The 13,821-nt window shown below is 38.9% G+C and overlaps 1 protein-coding gene across 3 annotated transcripts in view; it reads right to left on the bottom strand.

Annotated features, from left to right (window-relative positions):
• Window positions 1-13,821, bottom strand: part of IPCEF1 (interaction protein for cytohesin exchange factors 1) — a 207,826-nt gene that overhangs the window by 167,670 nt on the left and 26,335 nt on the right. The gene's annotated exons all lie outside the window — the stretch shown is intronic.

The raw sequence follows: 13,821 nt of genomic DNA on the forward strand, positions 1-13,821 counted from the left end.
CCAAGTTGGTGACTGTGTCATAAAGTAAGGCTATGAGTGAGTGAAAAGCATTTATTAAGTGCTTACTATGAGCACTATGTCACTATGTCAAGTACTTACATTTACAAAGTTCTAATTATGTCCAATTCGATTCCCGCATGTAAGACAAGCCCTACCTTTCCCCTCCCTTTATTGCACCCACTCAGAAAAGTCTCAAAGACATGACTGGGGAAGTCATACAATAGGTGACTCCTTTCCAGAGGCACATATATATGTATCTACATATATACATACATATATACACATACATATGTTTGTATACGTGTGCATGTGTATATCTATCTATATGTATATAGATACACAGATAACATACTATAAGGGATATGACATGAACAAATGTAAACTGTGACCCAGCATGCCCTGACTATGTGCTGATTGGAGAGAGGTTTCCACACCAGGATTCTTGACAGCAACCAAATCACACCAGGCAAAACAAACAATAGCAATACAAATCCCTTCATCTCTGTGCAGCCCCTTAGCCTCCCTGTGCTTCAGGTTCCTCATTGATGGAGATTACAGTCCCATCTCTTCAGTAGCTAGAGCTCCAGAAGACCCAGAAAAGAAAGTTTTTGCCACCAAAGTCCTTGGCAGTGTCAGATTGTTCAATATCAGGTACAGATATGATTTTTATCTTTTCATGCTTCTCTTGATTCTTGTGTTTGAAAGTCAAATTTTCTTTTCAGCTCTGGTCTTTTCATCAAGAATGCTTGAAAGTCCTATTTCATTGAAAGACCATTTTTTCCCCTGAAGTATTATACTCAGTTTTGCTGGGTAGATGATTCTTGGATTTAGTCCTAGTTCCTTTGACTTCTGGAATATCATATCCCACGTCCTTCGATCCCTTAATGTAGAAGCTGCTAGATCTTGTGTTATCCTGATTGTATTTCCACAATACTTGAATTGCTTCTTTCTAGCTCCTTGACCTGGGAACTCTGGAATTTGGCCACAATATTTCTAGGAGTTTCTCTTTTTGGATCTCTTTCAGGAGGTGATTAGTGGATTCTTTCAATATTTATTTCACCCTCTGGTTCTAGAATATCAGAGCAGTTTTCCTTGATAATTTCATGAAAGATGATGTCTAGGTTCTTCTTTTGATCATGGTTTTCAGGTAGTCCCATAATTTTTAAATTATCTCTCCTGGATCTATTTTCCAGGTCAGTTGTTTTCTCAGTGAGATATTTCACACTGGTTTTGTTTTATGATTTCTCGGTTTCTCCTAAAGTCATTAGCCTCCATCTGTTCCATTCTAATTTTGAAAGAACTATTTTCTTCAGTGAGCTTTTGAACCTCCTTTTCCATTTGGCTAATTCTGCTTTTTAAAGCATTCTTCTCCTCATTGGCTTTTTAAACCCCTTTTGCCAATTGAGTTAGCCCATTTTTAAAGGTATTATTTTCTTCAGCATTTTTTTGGGTCTCCTTTAACAAGGTGTTGACCCGCTTTTCATGCTTTACTTGCATCTCTCTCATTTCTCTTCCTAGTTTTTCCTCCACCTCTCTTACTTGATTTTCAAAATTGTTTTTGAGCTCTTCAATGGCCTGAGACCACTGAATATTTATTTTGCATGTTTGGGATACAGAAGCCTTGACTTTTATGTCTTTCCCTGATGGTAAGCATTGTTCTTTCTCATCCGAAAGGATGGGAGGAGATATCTGTTCACCAAGAAGGTAACCTCCTATTGTCTTATTTTTTTTCCTTTTTTAGGCATTTTCCCAACCAGTTACTTGACTTTTGGGTCCTTTGTCAAGAATAGGGTATACTCTGGGAATCTGTAATATCTCAGTTCCTCCAAGGTGGCACAATCCAGCATGTACACTGATCTGGAAGCAGGGAGATTTTTGTGTCCAGAATCTTAGCAGTTACTTCTCCATAGCCACCTGGCCTCCAGTTCCGCCAAGTCAGTGCTGGGGGCTGATTTTCAGATAAGCTGGATGGGCAGGGCCACCATTCAGTGTGAGACAAAGACCAGCTCCCCCAGGGCCTCCACACATGGCTGAGGCAAGACTCAGCTCCTCAGTGTCCCCAGGGGTTTTACGATCCAACAATGTATGTGGGCTGACATAGGGGCTGCCTTGAGAACTGCTGCTGCCTGCCCAATGTAGCCTCTGAGGCCAGAGCTATGGGAAGGCCCTTCTCCCTTCCTGGCCAGCTGAAAAAACCCTGTCACTGACCTTTGGCTCCTGTGGGTTAAGGGATCTGAGGACCCACTGCTGCAACTGGAGATTCTGGCCCCAAGGTGTCCTCCTCCCAGAGTCTCGTGGTGCAGAACCATGCAGCCAAGGCTGGGCTAGGCTCAGCACTCCACTCTGCGAATGCTGCAACTGATGTTTCATGGGCCTTTCAGGTCACCCTGGGCTGGAAATCTCCTCCACTCTGTTGTTCTCCACTTCTGCTGCTCCAAAATTTGTTGAGAGTCCCTCTCTACAGGTATTTTATGGGCTGTGTGGGGAGACCCTGCACATGTGTGTCTTTCTACTCTGCCATCTTGGCTCCGCCTCTAGTACTTTTTTTTTGTTCCTTCCCATGGCACTCCTTATGATTAATCACTAGCCATATCTGTGGATGAATATATTTCAATTCAAAAAACATTTACAAAGTGCTAATTATGTCCAGTTCAATTCCCACAAATATTTATTAGGTATGTATTTTGTGCAAATTATTGTGTTATGAACTAGGGAAACAAAGACAGAAAATGACACATAGTGCCTGCCTTCAGGGAGTTTTCAACCAAAGAAGGTGGCTACAGGTGGCTATAAGGAGGATGTGGTAAGAAAAAGGAGAGGTTTAAATAAAGTGCTTTAGGGAAACATGGAAAAAGAGAGATCATTTTCAGTTAAGGGAAGGGAAGGGAATCAGAGAGAGAGGAAGATGAAAAAAAGTACTCAATACTGACCTCAAAGACCTTAAGGTCTTAAAGAATAATAAGATATAGATATAGATATAGATATACACAAATAACTATAAAACAAGGTCAAATGTCATCATTACAAGGAAGTCAAAGAGAGATGTGACATTCATGTCTAGTGGCAAAGAACCTTTCCTTGTGTCCTTGATGCCAAACCCTCTGGCCTCTTCCAGGAACTAGCCCCTTAAATTGTCCCTGTACTCTCTACAATTTTCAACCATTTTTTTTACTCAATGGTGCCTTCCCTGCTGCATTTAAACATGCCTCACTCTCCATTATTCTTTAAAAAAACCCCAAAAACCTTCACTTGACTTTGCTGTTCCCTCAAGTTATCAACCACACAACCAACCTCCTAGAGTAAGCTACCCTCATTGCCTCCACTTTCTACTCCCCCATTCACTTCTCAGCTTCCTCAGACCCGCTTCCATTCCCACTGCTTGACTTCAGCGAACCTCTCTCTCCAAGATCAGGGATGATCTCTTTATTACTGAATCTAACTGCCTATTTTCAGTGTTAGAGTTTTTTGACCTCTTTGCAGAAATTGTTACTATTGGTAACCCCCTCCTTCTGCATCATCTCACCTCCCTGGGCTTTTCATAACACAGTTCCTTCATAGTTTTCTTGGTTCTCTACCTGTTCTTTTCGGAGTCCTTTGCAAAGATCATCATCCAATTCCATAGCAGGCACTTTTGGGCAATAGCTAGAGAGCTGGACTTGGAGTCAGGAAGAATTGGGTTCATAGTCAACTACGTGACTGGGGAAAGTCACTTAACCTCTGTTTGCCTCAGTTTCCTCATCTGTAAAATGAGGTCAATAATAGTATCTACCTCTTGGGCTCCTGGGAGAATAAAATGAGATCATATATATAAAGCACTTTGCAAACTGTAAAGTACTCTGTAAACATGTTCTTTTGCTATTATTATCCTATTCCCTACATGTAAGCGGATCTCAGGGTTGAGTCCTGGACCTTCCCTTCTTCTCTCTCTATATACTTAGTGATCTCTTCAACTCTCACATCTCTATGAAAATGGTTATTAATTAATTAATTAATATATCCAGTCTTCATCTATGCCCTCAGCTCTCCTTCCATACTTCCAACTTAATATGTCCAAAACAAAACTCATTCTCTTTCTTCATAAGTTCATTCCTCCTTCTATTTAGAACCCCCCCCCCCGCCCTGTTTGTGGGGAGGGTACCATCCTATCCCCAATCACCACAAGTTCAGAACCTAGGCATCATCTTCCCTTTTCACTGTCACTCACTCCCACCTGCCCCACTCAGTCCAAAGTAATGCCAAGTTTTGTTGCTTCAACCTCCTTAGCATCACTTTTATCATCTCCTTCTCTCTATTTACACCACAACTGTCTTAGTCCAGGCTTTTATCTCCTGGGCTATTGCAATACTGTTATACCTGTCTTCCTGCATCTAATATATCCCCTCTACAAATCATTTTCCACATATCTGCCAAATTGTTATTTTGAAATACAGTCCTAAACATGCTTTTCTCTGCTCAGAAAGATTCAGTGGTCCCCCATTACCTCTAGGCTAAAATAAAAAAAGTGCTCTGCTTGGCATTTAAAGCTTTTCACAAACTGGCTCAGGTTGGTCGTATATAACTTTCTCTCTGTATTCCAGCCAAACTGGTTGTTTGGTTGTTGCCTGTGTACACCACTCCATCTCCTCTCTTTGCAGAGGTTCTCATCCATGCCATTTGGCTGTTGCCTGTGTACACCACTCTATCTCCTGTCTGTCTTTACAGAGGTTCTCATCCATACCATTTGGCTATTGCCTGTGTACACCACTCCATCTCCTGTCTCTCCGTCTTCGTAGAGGCTCTCATCTATGCCTGAAATGCTCTTCCTCCTCCATCTCTTGGCTGTCTTCAACTCTCAGCTCAAATGCCAAATACGTCAAGAGACAAAGGTCAAGGGACCTTTTCCCTACTCCCACAGTTTGGTATTCTCCTCCCTCTCCCTAAATCTTGGCATATATTTTATTTCATATATATCCTGTATTCACTGCTCTCAGAACATGATATATTCCTCAAAAGATAAGCTCCCTGAGGGCAAATTCTGACTTACTTATGTATTTGTATTTTCAATGCATAGCAGAATGCCTTGCTCATAACAAGCACTTAAAATTACTTGAATGATTGAATGATCTATAAAAATTTCTTGAAAAAGGTACTAAATGAGCTCCACATTAAAAGATGGGATAGATTTTAACAGGCAGAGATGTGAATGGAGTCTGGTATAGGCATGGAGGACAACAAATGCAAATACGTGGAGGTGGGAGAAGAGAGAATTATATCAGGGAAGAGGATATTAATATTTTCTTCATAAATTAACTCTTAAATTGCAAGTATTTTAACCTCCTTTGGACTGACAAATGGATAAATGCTTTCTTGTTGACCAAAGCAACTTCTTTGAGGAGCAACATAATCCCAAAGGCATTACAAAGTACAACTCAAAATCATGATGCACCTTCAAAGATATGCACCTTTCCTTTACAAAGTTCACATTGCATTGGAGCTGGTCAATGACAAAGTCACCTTGTCAACAAAAGGCCTTGCTGATCCATTCGCTCTTCTGGAGCCTTGTGCATTCCACCAAAATATGTAGAGCAGAGGAAAAAAGCATGCAATAAATTAATTTAGGACAATCCATGTTTAGAGAGACTCGGGGAACCCAAAGCAACAGCTAGAAGATCAATGATGATTAAGATGATTTCAAAAACCAGACAAAAAGAATTCTCTCTGTTCAGAGTCCTAATCCTCTATCCAACTAAATTAACACACATCCACCCTTCCCACATGATAAACCCCAGATACTCAACGTATTTAAGGGGGGAAAAGAAAAAGAAATTGTTACATTCCTTTTTATTTCCAATTAAACTGGCCAACAGATTTTTGAAATACTTTCATTTATCAATTTCTCTTTTTCCTGTTGTTTGCTTTAGATAAGACACAGAACAAGAAACATTTATTTTGGCACAGCTCAAAAGCTCCCCAATCCATAGGATCCATATTTCAAACAGGGAAAAGGTAATAGAAACCTAAGGACATAACTTCTTAACATTTGAAACTGTATTAGACTAGAGAAGTCAGGACAAGGGGCCACCAGCAACTCCAAGAAACTAATTATTTAATGTCTCTTTGATATTGCCTCCCAGATATCCTACATATCTATGGGTCACTTATTTAGGAAATTGTTTTTCACTTTCATGTGCAAATTTGTGAAGGGCAGACATGCTTTCTGAAATGTTATGTTATGAAACGTTTCCTTGGTTTCATAAAACAGCAATAGAGGTGATAATATAGTGAGAGTACTGAAGGCCAAAATTAGAAATATTTTCACCTAAAGTTAGCACAGTTGAGTTTGGAGGCAAAAGACAAACTAACCACAGTACAGCCATGCTGGTAGAGGCCATAGTCTGATACTTACATCCATGCTCCCATCAGGATTAGAAGAGAAGGTAGGAGAGAGTGGTGCCATGGCAATGTAATTGTCAGAGTGGTAGCTATACTATAGTTCCAATGTCCTGAAGATAATTCTGAAAGGAAGCCTGCCCCATCTGATGCCAATGCCTTGGGTCAAAACCCTGTTTACCTCATGCTAATTAAGATTCTGACAATATAAACCAGAGCTCCTGGTGTTATAAAACTTATTGTCCACCATATATCTAATTTATTTAAATTGATGACCCAATGATCCCAAGACCAGGCAGTTCCCTCAAATATATCATAACTTTGGCTTAATCTTCAATTAACCACATTCAAATTGACTTGAATAAAAAACCTCAATGAAGCTCTCTTTGGTCCAGATGAGTATAATTAGTACCCCAAGTTTTGATTCCCATCTCTGACATTTACAAGCTATGTTACTACAGACATGAGACAACCTCTCTGCAGCCTCATTTTCTTCATCTCTAAAATGGAAATAATTATATCTGTATCAGCTACCTCACAGAGCTGTTGTGAGAATAAAATGTGGTGATGTAGATGCTTTGTTAGCCTTCATATTTCCATGTGCATGGTGTTCCAAAAGTATTAGTGAGTTTTAAGCTATCAAAGAAACTGCACTAAAACATATTCATGCATGTTTTCTATTATTATTAAGGAAGGTAGAGTCTTTTATGTGATTTTTAACATCCCCAGCATTACAAGTAAAATACTGGGACTGAAAGAGGCTTTTACTTGTTATCAGATAACCCATACCAAGTAGGGGAATAAAAAAATCAACCTTAAAAATTATTCTGCTGCTTTGCAAACTTATAATAATTTCTTCTTCAAGATTCTAAGGTTGTCAGGGTGGCGGTTTTTATTAGTTTTGTTGGTGTTTTTTAAACAAGAATCACTGTATTTTCCAAATGATGCCACTAGAAAGGCAAGGCCAAAGGTAATTGGCTAAGTAAGAGGCAAAATCAAAAATGACAAACCAGGACCTATAAATTGGCATTCTGGGCCTGACTTAATATGAGTAGTATCCAAAAAGCCTTATCAAGATAATGATCAGAAAAGGTAGGGGGCAAATTGTTATACTTTGGGACAAAATCTTCAGAACTTTCATCTGGTCATCTGTGATCAGGAATACTTTTGCCTCAGTGTGGAAGATGACAGTGGTGGGCACTTATAAAAAACTGCTGACCTAGGAAAAGGCCATGATCAAGACAAGTCACAAAAAACTATTATAAAGTATTCACAAAGCTACTGAGTGCCCAAAGAATCAAAGATAAAAGAAATGAAATAAGTTAAGACCCTAGACAAGACGAGCAAGGTCAAGAAGGAAAATGTTCAGGGGGGAGCTCTCTACTGCATTAATAACAGCCTTTTCAGTAAATATCCCCCAAAGTCTGTCTTGTCATCCACTTGCAAAAAGGAAAATAATCAGGTTATTTGATATGGATTTCCCACTCTCTGCTTGCCAGCTTTGGCACCATAGCAGCCTAGTGTTGAGAGAGGATATAGACCCACAAATGGATGGGAAATGGAGAAATGAAAAGAATTGTGTCCTGATATCACATGAGCTCACAACTATTGTCAGTGGTTTTGTTTTTACCTCTGAAAACTCAAAACTTCTGCCCTAGATATGATCCCCAAATGGGCACATTTTGTAATTACCCCAAATTTAGATGGAAATTGTCCGTATGATTTTAGCAAAGCATACCTCTGCTACAGGGAACAGGAACCATGTGCTCTTACAAGGAATAAAAGAAAGGCCTGAGCAGTGAATGTGTGGATTTAGAAAGAAATTCAATATTATCCCATTTGATCACTTCCTTATCTAAGATAATCCTTCCTGATACCTTTAGAGTACTATCTAAACAAAGTCCATTCAAAATCTAACTAAAAAAAAAAAAGATGCAGAGAACAAACTCACCCAACACCCCTCCTCTTGACAAGAACCAAATCGGACTTCAGAAACAAAAGATTTGTCTCTTTCAATTCAGCTGTTTCAACTAACCCTTCCCAGTCTTAGTGTGTAAAGCTGTAAAAGAGTGCTTCTTTTCTAATACTACAAATAGGTGGATTGTTTAAAAGTATTTCTGAGCCTCTCACAAACTTATTGTTGTTGTGGTCCAGTCATTTCATCATGCCTGACTCTTCATGACCCCATTTGGGGTTTTCTTGGCAAAGGTATTCTCCAGCTCATTTTACAAAATAAAGTAACCAAGGCAAACAGGTCTAAGTGACTCGCCCAGGGTCTCACAAACTAGTGTTATCCTATAAACTTTGATTACACCAGCTTAACTGCAAAATCACAGGGAGCAGAGATAACCTTGAATTTCAAAGAGTTTCCTTTGGTCTAATTGCACACCAAAGCATTTCCCACTCATTAAGAAGTGGTAGTCTAAAAACAAACAAATTAAAACTTTTTTGGCAATATACAGAATGTTTGGTTTTTATAAATAATGATAGCCAATTGGATAAAATATAATTAGCCACATAGCCATAATCAAGAGGGAGGTAGCTTCATCAGCTCTCCCCCTTGCCAGTTACTTTTTGTCTTTTCCCCCATTAAAAGGTAAGCTCCTCGTGGCAGAGGCAGTCACTCTTTTTGCTTGTGTTTATATACCTAGTGATTAGCAATATCTGGCACAAAGAAAATATTTAATAGATACTTGTTTCCTCCTCCCGATTCTAACTGGAACTCTTAGGAAGGATGCAATTGAGGTACAAGGAGATAGGACTTAGCTATAACATTTAGAAACACCTCTCTCTCTCCCTGGCTTCCTCTCCTCATTTCTCCCTCCCTCCCTCTCTCTCTTCTTCTCTCTCTCTGACATCTGAAACAATGGTAGTTGTATATAGTGTTCTCTATTTACTGCATCTTTAAGAAAAATGTAGCATTATCACAAGCTTCTATAGGGAAGTATTTATGTCTTCATAAATGTTTTGTTTGGGGGTTTTTTAACTGTAGTTGTATGTATTGATTTATTCTGGATGGATGGATTTTTTTGGCAAAACATTTACACCACCAAAATGCTTGAGACTGAAAAGATTTCCCTGTTGTTCTCTCATAATTATGTTAAGTTGGAGAATGAAATGTTTTGCAACGATTCTGCTTGAAATTATCCATTTTGCTCAGTAATTTTCAGTCGTGTCTGACTTTTTTGTGACCTCATTTGGGGTTTGCTTAGCAAAGATCCTGGAATCGTTTGCCATTTCCTTCTCCATCTCACTTTGCAGATGAAGAAACTGAGGCAAAAAGGGTTAGGTGATTTGCCCAGAGTCACACAGCTATTTAAGAGTCTAAGGCCAGATTTGAACTTAGGAAGATGAGTCTTCCTGACTCCATGCTCAGCAGTCTATCCACTGTACCATCTTATTGGCTCCAAATGATAAGTTTATCCATCATTTCCAATTTCCTGGGAGACAGTATAAGTATGGTCAGAACAAATACTCCTGTGTAAAGAAATCAAATCTCTGATCCAGAAAGCCACATTCATTGCTTATAGTAAATAGGGTCAGAGAGAGGAGGAACTACAGAGAAGAGGGCCTGAGTTACAAAGGATGAGTAGCAAAAACTGACCTTTATCTCATGGAAGATCAACTGGAAGCTTAGGTTCTTAGGCTGGGAGCACTGTTGCACAGGGCTCCATGAAGATGTCTTATAATCAAGGCAGCTAGCTAATCCAGTGGGTAAGACCTTCAGCTCTGAAAAATCTGCCTCAGATACTAACTAGGGGTAAAGAACACTGGGCAAGCCATTTAAACCTTAGCCTCAATCTCCTTATCTGTAAAATGGGCATATTATATTATTAGCATCCACCTCAAAGGATTGATCTGAGGCTCAAATGAGATAATACATATATAGTGCTTTGCAAACCTTAACGTGCTTTATAAATGCTAACTATTAGGAGTGGTATAACTAAGGCAATTCTCCACTAATCTGAAGGCAGCCTGTCCTGGGAAATGCATGATTAAAAAGAGGAAAGGGTGAGAGACATTGCCTTTATTCCTAAAGACTTATCCTGTGAAACCCGTGCTGTGTGAGAGACCAGGGGTTCTCTCACCTCAGGCCCTGAGGGTCAGACAAACTTAATCTCTTTCTGTGATTTAAAAAATAAAAACGGTCTGGGTAGGCATAGGGTAAAGAAGAAAGATAATCTATTTGTTTAGTTGATCAAAACTCATTCCTAATGAGGCTAAAGACATCTGTTCATTTCCCACATGGATCAGTTAGTTTTGAACTACTCCCAGCGAGAAATCACACTCACCCTAGTCAGCCCTACTGTAAATTCAAGTCATTGGTCATAAAGGAGCTCCAGAAAACCGGGAAAGATAGAGTGGGGTGTCTACTCCATCACCACCACTAAGATAGCAGACTAATGAATATGACCTGTTGTTTAGCAGATAGCATCTGCTGTCTTTGTTTGACAAAGGGCAAAACCCCATCATATGGAAAGGATCTATATTTTTTTTTAAAGATTACAGTTAAAAACTAATAGGAACTAAAAAGAAAGATTTTATAATCTGCATTTTTAAATAAGTTTAAAACTAATAGGCACTAATAAGAAAGATTTTATAATCTCCATCCTTAAATAAGGGTGGTTAATTTAGACACTCATCCCCCAACATTTAAGAAACTGGGTCAGATGACCTTCAGAATACAAGATTTGGCCAATTCTAAAGGCCTGAAGGAAAGCAGGGCTTCTTAAAATCCCATTAAGGTCTGAACTAAGGTTAATACAATTAAATCTAAGATGACACCTCTCCATCCCAATTTGCATGGCCCCTTCCTCTTATAATACCTTTTCAAATTGGATTACTCACTTGGAAAATGATTTGGTTTTTCATTATCTAACTGAGGATAGGAAAGATCTGTTTTGTTTTGCCTAACATATTATTAGAGTGAACTTCTAGTTGGGGAAAGAGGTGTCATTGGTAAGGAGTGATAGAGATGAAAATAAACAGAAGAAAAAAGAAAAGCTTATTATTGACTTTCAAAAAGCCATAAAGGAAAGCAGAAGGAAGTTCCAACAGGGAAACAAATAAACAGGCCAGATTAATTACTACAGTTTAAATTTAATATATATATGCTTTATAAAACAAACTGTCTAACAAAAGCTCACAGTTTCAGACATAATCCTTTTTTTCCTGTTCTTTGTATGTTGAAATGGCTGTGTTTATAGGTATTTGCTGAATTCCTGATAAAAAAGCAGTAGCACCTGTAACACAGATAATCCCAAACGACCAAATAATAAAAATAAAATTTTAATCCCTTGTTTAAGTATCCTTTTAAAGTATCTTTAAGCAGCTTTTCCCCCCTCAATGGAGCTAATTTTTCTCTCGAATTGTCTTGGTTAGTTAATATTAAAATGTGTTTGCACTAACTGAACATACAGCCAAGGCCAACCACCCATAAAACTGTGAGATAGAAGGCATTTATGTTCTTTGCCCTCCTTTGTCTCCATTATGAGCCTCTCTTTCCTTCTGGGATACATTCTCCTGCTCTGCCTTCATGTTGTTCTCTTGATGACCTGGGTCCCCAACCCAGGCCTGCTTCCCTGTGGTCTGCATCTGCTTCACTTTCAGCACCTGGTTAGTCTTCAGTCAGCTATGCCATTTGAAAGAATCTGACTAGTTCTTAGTGAGATCCTAGAGTATATAACCATAGGGATATTTGAATTTGATCAAGGAAAATATCTGTAACCCAAAGCACTAAAGGCAAACCATCAAGCTGCAGCAAGTAACCAAGAAGGAGATATTTGAGGAATGGTTAGCCCTCAAATCACAACGACCACATTTTCATAAGAGACAGTAATGCATACATAGAACTCATGACACAGGAAGATGCTGGAAGGCCCAGGATGACATTAAGTAGCAAAAAAAGAAGTTAGTCTGGGACAAAGCCCTAGAGAAACAGTTCTTTATTTTTCTGGCATCTCATAAGGACCCTGTTTGCAACTGATGATGCTTAGGGACCCCTTCTCAAAACAATGCTTTTATAAATGCATAAAGACAAATATATTGGATTACAAAAGAAACTAATTATTTGAAATATGTTGGTTTTTGGTCAATTAGTCATGTCTGACTCTTCGTGATCCCATTTGGGGTTTTTCTTTAATTCAGGTCCTCCTGACTCCAAGAGTGGCCTTCTATCCCATCAAAATATGGAAAAACAAAATGAAACCAAATTCACAGTCCCTAGACTAAGAACCCTTAATAGAGTGAATTTTCTACATACAGATAATTAAGAATTGGAAGTGTACTTATCCCAGTCTCAGTTTCCTCCTCTCTAAAATGAGGGTATTGGATTAGTTTGCTTCTAAGATCCCTTTCATCCTTCATGTTCTGTTCTTCTCTGTTATTAGATACTAGGAACTTGGTTGGATGGTGGCTGGAGTTTTAAAATCCCCATTTCTGATTGTGCCTAAATATAACTATATAAATGTTCCCTGCCTTGCTACCACTGTAGAAATGTTAGGAAGTTCCACTTAGCCGGGCAGATTTCTCCCCTTTTCCTATGAGCATCACTATTGCCAAACTATACTTCTACATGTTACACTTGTAAATTTCATGGGTCAAAATGCCACCCCTCCTAAAAGTGTCCTTTCCTGCTCTCAGATGGAAATTATTTTCTTCTTTATCCAATTTCATAGCCTTTTTAGACAATTTAGCACTTCTTTTAAATTGTAGGTAGGTAACACAGCAAATAGAGGGTTGGACATGGAGTCAAGCAGACCTGGGTTCAAATTCAGCCTCAAACACTTTCTTGCTGTGTGACCCTGGGCAAATCATTTAACCCTGTCTGCCTCAGTAAAACAAGGATAAAAATAGCACCTACCTGGCAAGGCTGTTATGAGGATCAAATGAGATATTTGTAGAATATTTTGCAAACCTTAAAACGCTATGTAAGTGATAACTACCATTAAGTTATACTTATTTGCATAACTAATTACCATACAAGATCCTTGAGAGTAAGAACTGTGTCTTACTTTTTTATTTCAATCCTACTTTCTCTCCTTCAGGCAGCTAGATGGCACAGCGAATAGAGTGCTAGACAGGAAGTTTCATCTTCATGAGTTCAAATCTGACCTCAGATGATTACTAGCTGTGTGACCCTGGGCAAATCACTTAACCCTGTTTGCCTCAGTTTCCTCAGCTGTAAAATGAGCTGGAGAAGGCAACAGCAAATCACTCCAGTATCTTTGCCAAGAAAACCCCAAATGGGATCACAAAGAGTTGGACACAACTGAAAAATGACTGAACAACAAACTGTCTCCCCTACTTAGACAATCGGATATAATAAATATTTGTGAAATGGATTAATTGGGTCACTGTCTCCTCCATGAGCAGAGCAATGAAGGCAAAAACTTCCAAAGAGGTAATTTTCCACCTGCTTCATTGCTAGAAATACTATATATTGGAATGTCA

This window comes from Notamacropus eugenii, chromosome 2 (genome assembly GCF_028372415.1).
Source record: "Notamacropus eugenii isolate mMacEug1 chromosome 2, mMacEug1.pri_v2, whole genome shotgun sequence".
Taxonomy (NCBI): Eukaryota; Metazoa; Chordata; class Mammalia; order Diprotodontia; family Macropodidae; genus Notamacropus; species Notamacropus eugenii.